Raw genomic sequence first — 16862 nt, 5'->3', positions numbered from 1 at the left:
ATGCTAAGTTCAGAGTATCCACTAACATGGAGAAACCTGTAAGATATGAGTGGAAAAACACAAACCACTCTGAATTTATATCATATTTGGTAATGTAATCTCTTGCTTTCTCGTAAAAGTAAAAAGCTTATCAGAGATGAAGTGAAGTTTAAACATACTGACATCAAGAATTTAACAGGGAAGATGGCAATAAATCCAGGAAACCAGGAATGAAGGAGTTACATGAAATAAGTATGGTGCAGGGATGAAGAAGGGTAAAAGGAAAACATCAGAGAAGATTTCAGGTTTGCTGTGGAGTACAGAGTTGCAGGATTATTCAGAATGGAAATTCATTTGCTGATTAGTGATGAGTTAGCTAGAAAAAGGCTCTATAACATCAAAATTTTTATATTTTTCTCTGATTGTAAAATCAATACAAAAAGGAATAAATGTTTGTTGTAGAGAAAAAGAAAAAACCACCAGTAATTGTGACTCAAGTCCCAGTTGTGACCACAGCACTTATCAACACCAGCACAGGAGGGCTGTCTACCTACTAGTGAGGGTCTACTAGGTCTACATCTTATCAGCATCTATCAGGAAAGGCTGCCTGATGTGCCTATCTATACAACCAGATAGGTGGGTGTTGCAGGGCGACCATGTATACTAATATACCATTAGGTAGACACATTAGGGTTAGTTAACTTGCATACAGTCAATTATATTAAGAGTGTGAACCCTAACATCTCTAGGGGATCCAGTCACAGAAAGCAAATTCACCACTATTAAGTTTAAGAACCCTAAGGGCTCACAGCCCCATGGCATGTGCTTCCAACTGCAGTGCTGCAAGCAGTTCCTCTACTTTCCTAAGGCTTGAAGGTGGACTCTCTGGCCAGAGGCTCTGGACTTTGTTCTGGGAACCCTCTTCTCCCCAGATCCTATCCACAGTGACAGCCTAGGCAGCACCTGAGGAAAAGAAAGCATCCATATCTACAAGGCAACTGACTAATGGGCCATTAGAAGCACTTACCCTTGGAGGTTAAGGTACAATAGACTTTCATTCATAACCCCAGTATGTGTGTGTATCTGTGTGTGTCTCTGTGTGTGTGGCAACAGGGGGTAAATACTAAGTTTAGCTTAGATAGCTTAGATGATCTTGTATCGAATAACTTCTTACGTTGAAGCATCCTACAATAAATATAAGTACTTTGAAAAGGCTACTTCTGGTCAGTTTTCACTTATTACTTCAAAGCCAATGAAGCAAATGTTAGCCAGTTAAAGGTAGGCCTAAACATTCCTGTAGCTTTGACAATAACTATTACTGACATATTGCAGCATTTTCTATTTTCTATAAATATATCTCTTTATTGTTTTAATTACTCATAGAATTATGATAATTTAGTATCCATCAATCTCAATGCCATTATTTTGAAGGAAATAGAGCAAGAGAGGAAAAATAAAAGATTCAAAAATTTTAGAGCTGGATTGGCTCAAATCATTACATAGCCCATACTGGCAGAGCGGGTAGTAGAAATCTGACCACAAGTGCCAGTCAGAAAGGAAGCCAGAAGGAAAAAAACTATCTAGTTCGAGTAGATTTCCATAAGTGGAAAACACAGCTACGTTTTGGGATCTCCGCTAGTATTTAGAGCATATCTCTGCCAAAACTTGAGGATAATGCTTGAAGAGAGCTATATTTTCTCAGAAGCAAAACTGCTACCCAGGCTATAGATACGAGAGGAATACACTAGAAACTGAAAGTAGAGAGTGCTAAAAAGCTTAACCGTGTTGGTATTAATAAAAACCATATACCTATACCAGATACTTGTCCTGAAATCTCACACTATAGTCAAACGATGTTGTAGTCCTATCTAGCTGACAGAGCAATATTATACCACGGAAGATAGAAGGGCAATTACTGGAAAGTAGCAAAAAGAATTGCAATAGCAATCCCCAGCCTTTGAAAGGTAGAAAGTTTCCTGCAGTAGAAAGTACAGAAGGCTTCCATGAGGAGAGGGTGCCAGGAGGGTCCTCTACCTAATTCCTAATACAGATGGTAGGGAAGGCTGACATTTGTTATGTGCCTACCCTTTGCTACTGGTTGTCAGGCAATTATTTAATCCTTACAGCTACCTAGATTTTACTGTAATTTGCTAACACTCACTAACATAGAAAATGATGTAGTACATCTATTTCTGAAGGTCAAACTTTAAAAAAAAACCTGGTTTATGCTGCCTGCCCATATTTGAATAAAAAATCAGTCTTATTTTTCTTTATGGAATAATATTCTTCTCTCCCTGCCTGTCCTTTAAATATTGGTATTACTCTGGATGCCCTTTTTTGACCCTTTCTCACTCTTTCCTGGGAAATCTCAAACATCAACACATTTTCCCTAAAAACTGGGCTCACAGGCCAACCATCTTAAACATCTCCACTTGAATATCACACAGGCACCTAACATTCAACAGTAATAATAGCAAACATGCATTGAGTGCTTTCTATGTGCCAGAGTTCATTCTAAACTCTTTCTGTGTTTTATCTTATTTAATCATCCCAGTGACAATATTAGGTAAATACTATTATTATCTCCATTTTACAGATGAACAATTAAGGCAAAGAAAAGTTGAATAATTTTTCCAAAAGCAAACTTAATATAAATGACACTGAATTCATTATCTTTCTACCATCTTACCTATTTCAGGAAATAACACAACCCAGCTACCTCAGCCAGAAATTTATAATAATCTTGACTCCACTCTCTCCATTACTCCTTCATCAAATCAATTATGTTATCCTCATCATTGTATTCTTAGTGCCCAACAGGACAAATACTCAGAAAATATCCATCCAATGAATGAACTTCCTTAATGGATTATATAAAATTTATGGCACATGCTTTCTTCAAAAATTCAGAAAAAAATAAGAGGTAGGTTTAGGAGGGGGCGGGGCAAGATGGCGGAAGAGTAAGACGCGGAGATCACCTTCCTCCCCACAGATACATGAGAAATACATCTACACGTGGAACTGCTCCTACAGAACACCCACTGAACGCTGGCAGAAGACGTCAGACCTCCCAAAAGGCAAGAAAATCCCCACGTACTTGGGTAGGGCAAAAGAAAAAAGAAATAACAGAGACAAAAGAATAGGGACGGGACCTGCACCAGTGGGAGGGAGCTGTGAAGGAGGAAAGGTTTCCACACACTAGGAAGCCCCTTCGTGGGCAGAGACTGCGGGTAGCAGAGGGGGGAAGCTTCGGAGCCACGGAGGAGAGCGCAGCCACATTGGTGCGGAGGGCAAAGCGGAGAGATTCCCGCACAGAGGAGCGGTGCCGACCAGCACTCACCAGCCTGAGAGGCTTGTCTGCTCAGCCGCCGGGGCGGGCGGGGCCTGGGAGCTGGGGCTCGGGCTTCGGTGCTAGCCGGGAGGGAGTCCGGGAAAAAGACTGCAGCTGCCAAAGAGGCAAGAGAATTTTTCTTGCCTCTTTGTTTCGCGGCGCGCAAGGAGAGGGGATTCAGAGCGCCGCCTAAACGAGCTCCAGAGACGGGCGCGAGCCGCGGCTATCAGCGCGGATCCCACAGCAACAGGGACGCAGAGGGAAAAACGGAGAGATTCCCGCACAGAGGCTCGGCGCCGAGCAGCACTCACCAGCCCGAGAGGCTTGTCTGCTCACCCGCCAGGGCGGGCGGGGGCTGGGAGCTGAGGCGCGGGCTTCGGTCGGATCCCAGGGAGAGGACTGGGGTTGGCTGCGTGAACACAGCCTGAAGGGTCTAGCGCACCACAACTAGCCGGGAGGGTGCACGAGAAAAAGTCTGCAGCTGCCGAAGAGGCAGGAGACTTTTTCTTGCCTCTTTGTTTCGCGGCGTGCAAGGAGAGGGGATTCAGAGCGCCACTTAAACGAACTCCAGAGACGGGCGAGAGCCGCGGCTATCAGCGCGGACCCCAGAGACGGGCATGAGACGCTAAGGCTGCTGCTGCCGCCACCAAACAGCCTGTGGGCAAGCACAGGTCATTCTCCACACCGCCCCTCCCGGGAGCCTGTGCAGCCCGCCACGGCCAGGCTCCCGTAATCCGGGGACAACTTCCCCGGGAGAGCGCACGGCGCGCCTCAGGCTGCTGCAACGTCACGCCGGCTTCTGCCGCCGCGGGCTCGCCCCGCCTCCTCCGTACCGCTCCCTCCCCCCCGCCTGACTGAGCCAGAGCCCCCGAATCAGCTGCTCCTTTAACCCCGTTCTGTCTGGGCGGGGAACAGACGCCCTCAGGGGACCTACATGCAGAGGCGGGTCCAAATCCAAAGCTGAACCCCGGGAGCTGTACGAACAAAGAAGAGAAAGGGAAATCTCTCCCAGCAGCCTCAGAAGCAGCGGATTAAAGCTCCACAAACAACTTGATGTGCCTGCAACTGTTGAATACCTGAATAGACAACGAATCATCCCAAATTTAGGAGATGGACTTTGGGAGCAGGATATATTAACTTTTCCCCTTTTCCTTTTTTTTGTGAGTGTAGATGTGTATGCTTCTGGGTGAGATTTTGTCTGTATAGCTTTGCTCTCACCGTTAGTCCTAGGGTTAGGTCCGTCCGTTTTTTTTTTTTTTTTTTTTTTTTGGCTTAAAAATTTTTTTTTTCCCTAATAAATGTTTTCTTAATAATTTTTTCCTTATTTTCTATTTTTAAAAAAATTTTTAATAAGTTTTTTCATATTTTTTATTTTAAAAAATTAAAAAATTTTTTCTCTTAATAAATTTTTTCTAAATAATTTTTTTCTTATTTTTAGTATAAAAAATTAATAAATCTATTTTTAAAAATTAAAAAAAATTTTTTTTTTCTTAATAAATTTACTCTTAATAATTTTTCTTTCTTATTTTTTATTATAATTGCTTTATTTTATTTTATTTTATCCTCTTTTTTTCTTTCTTTCCATTTTTTCTCCCTTTTATTCTGAGCCGTGTGGATGAAAGGCTCTTGGTGCTCCAGCCAGGCATCAGGGCTGTGCCTCTGAGGTGGGAGAGCCAACTTCAGGACACTGGTCCACAAGAGACCTCCCAGCTCCACGTAATACCAAACGGTGAAAATCTCTCACAGATCTCCATCTCAACATCAAGACCCAGCTTCACTCAACGACCAGCAAGCTACAGTGCTGGACACCCTATGCCAAACAACTAGCAAGACAGGAACACAGCCCCATCCATTAACAGAGAGGCTGCCTAAAATCATAATAAGGCCACAGACACCCCAAAACACACCACCAGACGTGGACGAACCCACCAGAAAGACAACATCCAGCCTCATCCACCAGAACACAGGCACTAGTTCCCTCCACCAGGAAACCTACACAACCCACTGAACCAACCTTAGCCACTGGGGACAGATACCAAAAACAACGGGAACTACGAACCTGCAGCCTGTGAAAAGGAGACCCCAAACACAGTAAGATAAGCAAAATGAGAAGACAGAAAAACACACAGCAGATGAAGGAGCAGGGTCAAAACACACCAGACCTAACAAATGAAGAGGAAATAGATAGTCTACCTGAAAAAGAATTCAGAATAATGATAGTAAGGATGATCCAAAGTCTTGGAAATAGAATAGACAAAATGCAAGAAACATTTAACAAGGACGTAGAAGAACTAAAGAGGAACCAAGAAACGATGACAAGCACAATAAATGAAATTAAAAATACTCTAGATGGGATCAATAGCAGAATAACTGAGGCAGAAGAACGGATAAGTGACCTGGAAGATAAAATGGTGGAAATAACTACTGCAGACCAGAAAAAAGAAAAAAGAATGAAAAGAACTGAGGACAGTCTCAGAGACCTCTGGGACAACATTAAACGCACCAACATTCGAATTATAGGGGTCCCAGAAGAAGAAGAGAAAAAGAAAGGGACTGAGAAAATATTTGAAGAGATTATAGTTGAAAACTTCCCTAATATGGGAAAGGAAATAGTTAATCAAGTCCTGGAAGCACAGAGAGTCCCATACAGGATAAATCCAAGGAGAAACACACCAAGACACATATTAATCAAACTATCAAAAATTAAATATAAAGAAAACATATTAAAAGCAGCAAGGGAAAAACAACAGATAACACACAAGGGCATCCCCATAAGGTTAACAGCTGATCTTTCAGCAGAAACGCTGCAAGCCAGAAGGGAGTGGCAGGATATACTTAAAGTGATGAAGGAGAAAAACCTACAACCAAGATTACTCTACCCAGCAAGGATCTCATTCAGATTTGATGGAGAAATTAAAACCTTTACAGACAAGCAAAAGCTGAGAGAGTTCAGCACCACCAAACCAGCTTTACAACAAATGCTAAAGGAACTTCTCTAGGCAAGAAACACAAGAGAAGGAAAACACCTACAATAACAAACCCAAAACATTTAAGAAAATGGGAATAGGAACATACATATCGATAATTACCTTAAATGTAAATGGATTAAATGCTCCCACCAAAAGACACAGACTGGCTGAATGGATACAAAAACAAGACCCATATATATGCTGTCTACAAGAGACCCACTTCAGACCCAGAGACACATACAGACTGAAAGTGAGGGGATGGAAAAAGATATTCCATGCAAATGGAAATCAAAAGAAAGCTGGAGTAGCAATTCTCATATCAGACAAAATAGACTTTAAAATAAAGACAATTACAAGAGACAAAGAAGGACACTATATAATGATCAAGGGATCGATCCAAGAGGAAGGTATAACAATTGTAAATATTTATGCACCCAACATAGGAGCACCTCAATACATAAGGCAAATACTAACAGCCATAAAAGGGGAAATCGACAGTAACACAATCATAGTAGGGGACTTTAACACCCCACTTTCACCAATGGACAGATCATCCAAAATGAAAATAAATAAGGAAACACAAGCTTTAAATGATACATTAAACAAGATGGACTTAATTGATATTTATAGGACATTCCACCCAAAAACAACAGAATACACATTTTTCTCAAGTGCTCATGGAACATTCTCCAGGATAGATCATATCTTGGGTCACAAATCAAGCCTTGGTAAATTTAAAAAAATTGAAATCGTATCAAGTATCTTTTCCGACCACAACGCTATGAGACTAGATATCAATTACAGGAAAAGATCTGTAAAAAATACAAACACATGGAGGCTACACAATACACTACTTAATAACGAAGTGATCACTGAAGAAATCAAAGGGGAAATCAAAAAATACCTAGAAACAAATGACAATGGAGACACGACGATCCAAAACCTATGGGATGCAGCAAAAGCAGTTCTAAGAGGGAAGTTTATAGCAATACAAGCCTACATCAAGAAACAGGAAACATCTCGAATAAACAACCTAACCTTGCACCTAAAGCAATTAGAGAAAGAAGAACAAAAAAACCCCAAAGCTAGCAGAAGGAAAGAAATCATAAAGATCAGATCAGAAATAAATGAAAAAGAAATGAAGGAAACAATAGCAAAAATCAATGAAACTAAAAGCTGGTTCTTTGAGAAGATAAACAAAATTGATAAACCATTAGCCAGACTCATCAAGAGAAAAAAGGAGAAGACTCAAATTAATAGAATTAGAAATGAAAAAGGAGAAGTAACCACTGACACTGCAGAAATACAAACGATCATAAGAGATTACTACAAGCAACTCTATGCTAATAAAATGGACAACCTGGAAGAAATGGACAGATTCTTAGAAATGCACAACCTGCCGAGACTGAACCAGGAAGAAATAGAAAATATGAACAGACCAATCACAAGCACTGAAATTGAAACTGTGATTAAGAATCTTCCAACACACAAAAGCCCAGGACCAGATGGCTTCACAGGCGAATTCTATCAAACATTTAGAGAAGAGCTAACACCTATCCTTCTCAAACTCTTCCAAAATATTGCAGAGGGAGGAACACTCCCCAACTCATTCTACGAGGCCACCATCACCCTGATACCAAAACCAGGCAAAGATGTCACAAAGAAAGAAAACTACAGGCCAATATCACTGATGAACATAGATGCAAAAATCCTCAACAAAATACTAGCAAACAGAATCCAACAGCACATTAAAAGGATCATACACCATGATCAAGTGGGGTTTATTCCAGGAATGCAAGGATTCTTCAATATACGCAAATCAATCAACGTGATACATCATATTAACAAATTGAAGGAGAAAAACCATATGATCATCTCAATAGATGCAGAGAAAGCTTTCGACAAAATTCAACACCCATTTATGATAAAAGTCCTGCAGAAAGTAGGCATAGAGGGAACTTTCCTCAACATAATAAAGGCCGTATATGACAAACCCACAGCCAACATTGTCCTCAATGGTGAAAAACTGAAACCATTTCCACTAAGATCAGGAACAAGACAAGGTTGCCCACTCTCACCACTATTATTCAACATAGTTTTGGAAGTGTTAGCCACAGCAATCAGAGACGAAAAAGAAATAAAAGGAATCCAAATCGGAAAAGAAGAAGTAAAGCTGTCACTGTTTGCAGATGACATGATACTATACATAGAGAATCCAAAAGATGCTACCAGAAAACTACTAGAGCTAATCAATGAATTTGGTAAAGTAGCAGGATACAAAATTAATGCACAGAAATCTCTTGCATTCCTGTATACTAATGATGAAAAATCTGAAAGTGAAATTAAGAAAACACTCCCGTTTACCATTGCAACAAAAAGAATAAAATACCTAGGAATAAACCTACCTAAGGAGACAAAAGACCTGTATGCAGAAAATTATAGGACACTGATGAAAGAAATTAAAGATGATACAAATAGATGGAGAGATATACCATGTTCTTGGATTGGAAGAATAAACATTGTGAAAATGACTCTGCTACCCAAAGCAATCTACAGATTCAATGCAATCCCTATCAAACTACCACTGGCATTTTTCACAGAACTAGAACAAAAAATTTCACAATTTGTATGGAAACACAAAAGACCCCGAATAGCCAAAGCAATCTTGAGAACGAAAAATGGAGCTGGAGGAATCAGGCTCCCTGACTTCAGACTATATTACAAAGCTACAGTAATCAAGACAGTTTGGTACTGGCACAAAAACAGAAATATAGATCAATGGAACAGGATAGAAAGCCCAGAGATAAGCCCACGCACATATGGTCACCTTATCTTTGATAAAGGAGGCAAGCATATACAGTGGAGAAAAGACAGCCTCTTCAATAAGTGGTGCTGGGAAAATTGGACAGGTACATGTAAAAGTATGAAATTAGAACACTCCCTAACACCATACACAAAAATAAACTCAAAATCGATTAAAGACCTAAGTGTAAGGCCAGACACTATCAAACTCTTAGAGGAAAACATAGGCAGAACACTGTATGACATAAGTCACAGCAAGATCCTTTTTGACCCAGGTCCTAGAGAAATGGAAATAAAAACACAAATAAACAAATGGGACCTAATGAAACTTAAAAGCTTTTGCACAGCAAAGGAAACCATAAACAAGACCAAAAGACAACCCTCAGAATGGGAGAAAATATTTGCAAATGAAGCAACGGACAAAGGATTAATCTCCAAGATTTACAAGCAGCTCATGCAGCTCAATAACAAAAAAACAAACAACCCAATCCAAAAATGGGCAGAAGACCTAAATAGACATTTCTCCAAAGAAGAGATACAGATTGCCAACAGACACATGAAAGAATGCTCAACATCATTAATCATTAGAGAAATGCAAATCAAAACTACAATGAGGTATCATCTCACACCGGTCAGAATGGCCATCATCAAAAAATCTAGAAACAATAAATGCTGGAGAGGGTGTGGAGAAAAGGGAACACTCTTGCACTATTGGTGGGAATGTAAATTGATACAGCCACTATGGAGAACAGTATGGAGGTTCCTTAAAAAACTAAAAATAGAACTACCATATGACCCAGCAATCCCACTACTGGGCATATACCCTGAGAAAACCAGAATTCAGAAAGAGTCATGTACCAAAATATTCATTGCAGCTCTGTTTACAATAGCCAGGACATGGAAGCAACCTAGGTGTCCATCATCGGATGAATGGATAAAGAAGATGTGGCACATATATACAATGGAATATTACTCAGCCATAAAAAGAAATGAAATGGAGGTGTTTGTAATGAGGTGGATGGAGTTAGAGTCTGTCATACAGAGTGAAGTAAGTCAGAAAGAGAAAAACAAATACAGTACGCTAACACATATATATGGAATCTAAGGGGAAAAAAAAAAAAAAAAGAGGTCATGAAGAACCTAGTGGCAAGATGGGAATAAAGACACAGACCTACTAGAGAATGGACTTGAGGATATGGGGAGGGGGAGGGGTGAGATGTGACAGGGTGAGAGAGTGTCATGGACATATATACACTACCAAATGTAAAATAGATAACTAGTGGGAAGCAGCCGCATAGCACAGGGAGATCAGCTCGGTGCTTTGTGACCACCTAGAGGGGTGGGATAGGGAGGGTGGGAGGGAGGGAGATGCAAGAGGGAAGAGATATGGCAACATATGCATATGTGTAACTGATTCACTTTGTTGTAAAGCAGAAGCTAGCACACCATTGTAAAGCAATTATACTTCAATAAAGATGTTTAAAAAAAAAAAAAAAAAAAAAAAGGAAGAATAAACATTGTGAAAATGACTCTGCTACCCAAAGCAATCTACAGATTCAATGCAATCCCTATCAAACTACCACTGGCATTTTTCACAGAACTAGAACAAAAAATTTCACAATTTGTATGGAAACACAAAAGACCCCGAATAGCCAAAGCAATCTTGAGAACGAAAAATGGAGCTGGAGGAATCAGGCTCCCTGACTTCAGACTATATTACAAAGCTACAGTAATCAAGACAGTTTGGTACTGGCACAAAAACAGAAATATAGATCAATGGAACAGGATAGAAAGCCCAGAGATAAGCCCACGCACATATGGTCACCTTATCTTTGATAAAGGAGGCAAGCATATACAGTGGAGAAAAGACAGCCTCTTCAATAAGTGGTGCTGGGAAAATTGGACAGGTACATATAAAAGTATGAAATTAGAACACTCCCTAACACCATACACAAAAATAAACTCAAAATCGATTAAAGACCTAAGTGTAAGGCCAGACACTATCAAACTCTTAGAGGAAAACATAGGCAGAACACTGTATGACATAAGTCACAGCAAGATCCTTTTTGACCCAGGTCCTAGAGAAATGGAAATAAAAACACAAATAAACAAATGGGACCTAATGAAACTTAAAAGCTTTTGCACAGCAAAGGAAACCATAAACAAGACCAAAAGACAACCCTCAGAATGGGAGAAAATATTTGCAAATGAAGCAACGGACAAAGGATTAATCTCCAAGATTTACAAGCAGCTCATGCAGCTCAATAACAAAAAAACAAACAACCCAATCCAAAAATGGGCAGAAGACCTAAATAGACATTTCTCCAAAGAAGAGATACAGATTGCCAACAGACACATGAAAGAATGCTCAACATCATTAATCATTAGAGAAATGCAAATCAAAACTACAATGAGGTATCATCTCACACCGGTCAGAATGGCCATCATCAAAAAATCTAGAAACAATAAATGCTGGAGAGGGTGTGGAGAAAAGGGAACACTCTTGCACTGTTGGTGGGAATGTAAATTGATACAGCCACTATGGAGAACAGTATGGAGGTTCCTTAAAAAACTAAAAATAGAACTACCATATGACCCAGCAATCCCACTACTGGGCATATACCCTGAGAAAACCAGAATTCAGAAAGAGTCATGTACCAAAATATTCATTGCAGCTCTGTTTACAATAGCCAGGACATGGAAGCAACCTAGGTGTCCATCATCGGATGAATGGATAAAGAAGATGTGGCACATATATACAATGGAATATTACTCAGCCATAAAAAGAAATGAAATGGAGGTGTTTGTAATGAGGTGGATGGAGTTAGAGTCTGTCATACAGAGTGAAGTAAGTCAGAAAGAGAAAAACAAATACAGTATGCTAACACATATATATGGAATCTAAGGGGAAAAAAAAAAAAAGAGGTCATGAAGAACCTAGTGGCAAGATGGGAATAAAGACACAGACCTACTAGAGAATGGACTTGAGGATATGGGGAGGGGGAGGGGTGACAAGGTGAGAGAGTGTCATGGACATATATACACTACCAAATGTAAGATAGATAGCTGGTGGGAAGCAGCCGCATAGCACAGGGAGATCGGCTCGGTGCTTTGTGACCACCTAGAGGGGTGGGATAGGGAGGGTGGGAGGGAGGGAGATGCAAGAGGGAAGAGATATGGCAACATATGTATATGTGTAACTGATTCACTTTGTTGTAAAGCAGAAGCTAGCACACCATTGTAAAGCAATTATACTTCAATAAAGATGTTAAAAAAAAAAAAAAAAAAGAGGTAGGTTTAGGAGAAATTATACAAAAGATGACTTTTTTGTGATAAAGTTGGCTTATATATCACAAACTAGTGTTAAAAAGAAGGATAACAGACTGATTTACTTAGATGTAGAACCTAGTTTGTGAGTAAGAGGTACACATAAAAATGTTACAGTTTTACAGGAAGGGCACTTTATAATCACAATAAGAAAGTTATACAATCATGGGAATAAAAAAATATTTTAAGAATAGTTTCTCATAAAATAAGGCACATGTCACACAATAACTTCAGCTGACAGGCTGATTTGTGGGCATGAATTACAAACCTTTCTTGAACCTCCTAGTATTGAGGATGTGTTAACAGAATTTACATCAGTGAAACTGGTAGGGGCTTGGTTCACTATAGAATTTGTACTAAAGGGAAGTGTAAAAATTAGAAGAAAAAAGTGACCTACAGCTGGTAAACCTGAGACAAGTGCAAGATACTTTACTTCAGGAAAATTGATTAGCTATTGACATGATAAGTTTGGACCAAAAGCACAACCAAGAAAGGTCAGAAATCCCAAAAAATACTTACGTCCTTAAACTCTCTTCTTTCACATACAAAATGAAGGGTTTGAAGAAAAGTATTGTAACCTCTTAATTCTATGCTTTCTAAATGAATTCCATGAAATTCATATTTTCTTTAGTAAATAAAATCTCAGATTTAAATTTTAAAAAAAAGAATAGTTTCTCAAGGCAGATACAAAATTAACAGGAAAAATATTGAATTTCTGATAGGAAAAATAAAAATTAGGACAAACTGTTAGAACGACAATTATAATTAAAATTATTTTGGATTATAATATTGTAAAAATGTAAAAATTATACAAGCATATGGGCAAGGCAATACCCTTAGTGGACAAATGGAAACAGTAATTTAATTAGGTAATGCAATTATAATGGTTTTATAATTATATAAATTATGTGCAATTGTGTCCTCTTTTTTATGTAATTTCTATTTTGTTTTTGTAATTATATAGCACAAAGAAATATTTGATGTAATTAGAACAAGAATATGGATCTTTGGCAACCGTCAAAATGGAGATAATCTAGGTCAGAGAATCTCAAACTTTAGCTTGCATCAGAACCACTTGGACAGCTTGTTAAAACAAGATTACCTGGCCCCACCCCCCCAGAGTTAGATTTAGTAGGTCTGCTATGGAGCCTAAGAATCTGCATTTCTAACAAGCTCTCAGTAAATGCTGATGCAACTGGTAGAGGGGCACACTTTGTTTAGATAATATTTGACTGTGACATGAATTTCAGGTTGTCAACTGATTAATTTCTTGTTCTCATCAGGAGTCTGGTGAATTTTGTTTGTTTTTAGCAGTATGCACTTGGACACAGTCTTTTGGCAGAATGTACATACTTTATTATAACCGTGTTAAACTTATTTTTAAAAAGCAGTTTTATTGAAGTAAAATTAACATACAATAAATTTCACTTATTTAAAGTATACAATTTGAACATTTTTGTCACATATGTGACAATCAAAATAATGAACATATCCATCACTCACAAAAATTTCCTTGTTTTTTCAACAAACGGTGCTAGAACAACTGGACATTCCATGCCAAAAAAAAAAAAAAAAGATTCTAGACACAGACCTTACACCTTCACAAAAATTAACTCAAAATGGATCAGAAACCTAAACGTAAAACACAAAACCATAAAACTCCTAGAAAATAACATGGGAGAAAACCTAGATGACCTTGGGTATGGTGATGAATTTTTAGATACCACAACAAAGGCACAGTCCACAAAAGAAATAATTGATAAGCTGGACTTCATGAAAATCAAAAACTTCTGCTCTGCAAAAGACAATGTCAAGAGCATGAGAAGACAAGTCACAGACTGGGAGAAAATATTTTCAAAAGACACATCTGACAAAGGACTGTTATCCAAAATAGACAAAGAACTCTTAAAACTCAACAATAAGAAAACAAATAACCTGATTTAAGAATGGGCCAAAGAGGACTTCCCTGGTGGCACAGTGGTTAAGAATCCACCTGCCAATGCAGGGGACACGGGTTTGATCCCTGGTCCGGGAAGATCCCACATGCCATGGAGCAACTAAGCCCGTGTGCCACAACTACTGAGCCTGCACTCTAGAGCCCGCAAGCCACAACTACTGAGCCCACGTGCTACAACTACTGAAGCCCACGTGCCTAGAGCCCGTGCTTTGCAACAAGAAAAGCCACCGCAATGAGAAGCCCGTGCACTGCAACAAAGAGTAGCCCCCGCTTGCCGCAACTAGAGAAAGCCTGTGTGCAGCAACGAAGACCCAACACAGCCAAAGATAAATAAAATGAAAAAAAAAAAAAAAAAGGAATGGGCCAAAGACTTTAACAGACACCTCACCGAAAGAGATATACAGATGGCAAATAAGCATATGAAAAAATGCTCCACATCATATGTCATCAGGGAAATGCACATTAAAAAATGCCTCTACACACCCATTAAAATGGCAAAAATCCAGGATACTGACAATACCAAATGCTGAAAAGGATGTGGAGCAACAGGAACTCTCATTCACTGTTGGTGGAATGCAAAATGGTACAGCCACTTTGGAAGACACTTTGGCAGTTTCTTACAAAACTAAACATACTTTTAACATATGATCCAGAAATCACATTCCTTGGTATTTACCCAAAGGAGCTGAAAATTTATGTCCACACAAAAACCTGCATGCAGATGTTTATAGCACCTTTATTCATAATTGCCAAACTTGGAAGCAACCAAGATGTCTTTCAGTAGGTGAATAAAGTGTGGTGCATCCAGACAATGGAATATTATTCAGTCTAGAAAGAAACAAGCTATCAAACCATGAAAAGACATGAAGGAAGTTTAAATGCATATTACTAAGTGAAAGAAGCTAATCTGAAAAGTCTGCATACCATGTGATTCTAACTATATGACATTCTGGAAAAGACAAAATTATGCAGACAGTAAAAAGATCAGTGGCTTCCAAGGGGTACAGGTGGAGGAGATGAATAGGTGGAGCACAGAGTTTTCTTAGGGCAGTGAAAATACTCTGTATGATAATATAATGATGGATACATGTCATTATACATTTGTCCAAACCCACAGAAGGTATAACACCAAGAGTAAACTCTGAGGTAAACTATAAACTTTGGATGATAATGACATATCAATGTAGGTTCATCAGCTGTAACAAATGTACCACTCTGGTGGGGGATGGTGATAGTTGGGGAGGCTGTGCATGTATGTATGTGTGTGGGCAGGGCACATATGGGAAATCTGTATCTCCTTCAATTTTTCTGTGAACCTAAAACTGCTCTAAAAAAATAAAGTCTTAAAAAATAACAGTACTAAAGTAAACATTATAAATATTAAAAAAATTTTCCTTACCCCCCTTTATATCTTCCTCATACCTCTACCCATACCCCCAGGCAATAAATGATTTGCTTTCTATCACCATAGATTAATTTGCATTTTCTAGAATTTTACATAAATGGGATTATACAGAATATACCCTTTTTATCTAACTTTTCACTCAGCATAATTATCTTGAGATTTAGAGGTGTGTCAATAGTTTATTCCTTTTTATCACTGAGTAGTACTCCATTGTATAAATATATATTTGACCCTTGAACAACATGGGGAGGTCAGGAACACCAACACCTGTACAGTTAAAAATCTGAGTATAACGTTACAGTCCGCACTCCAAATCTGCAGTTCTGCATCTGTGGATTCAACCAACTGCAGACTGTACAGTACTGTACTAGGTATTTATTGAAAAAATCTCCATACAAGTAGACCCATGCAGTTTAAATCTGTGTTGTTCAAGGATGAGCTGTACTATAATTTGTTGATTCATCCACCTGTTAAAAAGCAGTTGAGTTGATTCCTGTTTCTGGCTATTACATATAGAGCTATCATGACATCATGTACAAGTATGGTTTAGACATATGCTTTCATTTCTCATGGGTAGATGCCTAGGAACAGAGAGGGTCATATGACAGGTTTATGTTTACCTTTTTAAGAAACCGCCGAACTATTTTCCACAGTGTTTGCATGATTCTAGATTTGCACCAGCAATCTATGATAGTTCCAGTTGCTCCACACCCTTGTCTATATTTGGTATGGTTATGCTTTAATATTTACACATTCTAATAGGTTTATAGTAGTATCTCATTATGGTCTTATTATGCATTTTCCTAATTAATAATGTTGAGTATCTTTTCAAATGTTTATTTGCCATCTCTATATCTTCTTTTGGGAAGTGTCTTAAAACCTTTTTCCAATTTGTTTCTAATTTAATTTTATTTGGGGATGTTTGTTTTATTATTTCATTTTAAGATTTCTTTATATATTCTGGTTTCAAGATTCTTATCAGATATGTGATTCATAAACATTTTTCCCTAGACTGTAGGTTGTCTTTTCATTCTCTTAACAATATCTTCAGAAAAGAATAAGTTCTTAATTTTGATGAAATACAATTTATCA

General features: G+C 38.7%; 1 protein-coding gene across 1 annotated transcript in view; it reads right to left on the bottom strand.

Annotated features, from left to right (window-relative positions):
- The window catches only part of COL4A5 (collagen type IV alpha 5 chain), a 258495-nt gene that overhangs the window by 115394 nt on the left and 126239 nt on the right, over positions 1–16862 (bottom strand). The window lies entirely within an intron of this gene.

This window comes from Eubalaena glacialis, chromosome X (genome assembly GCF_028564815.1).
Source record: "Eubalaena glacialis isolate mEubGla1 chromosome X, mEubGla1.1.hap2.+ XY, whole genome shotgun sequence".
Classification (NCBI taxonomy): domain Eukaryota; kingdom Metazoa; phylum Chordata; class Mammalia; order Artiodactyla; family Balaenidae; genus Eubalaena; species Eubalaena glacialis.
This window is presented reverse-complemented; position numbering and strand designations above follow the sequence as displayed.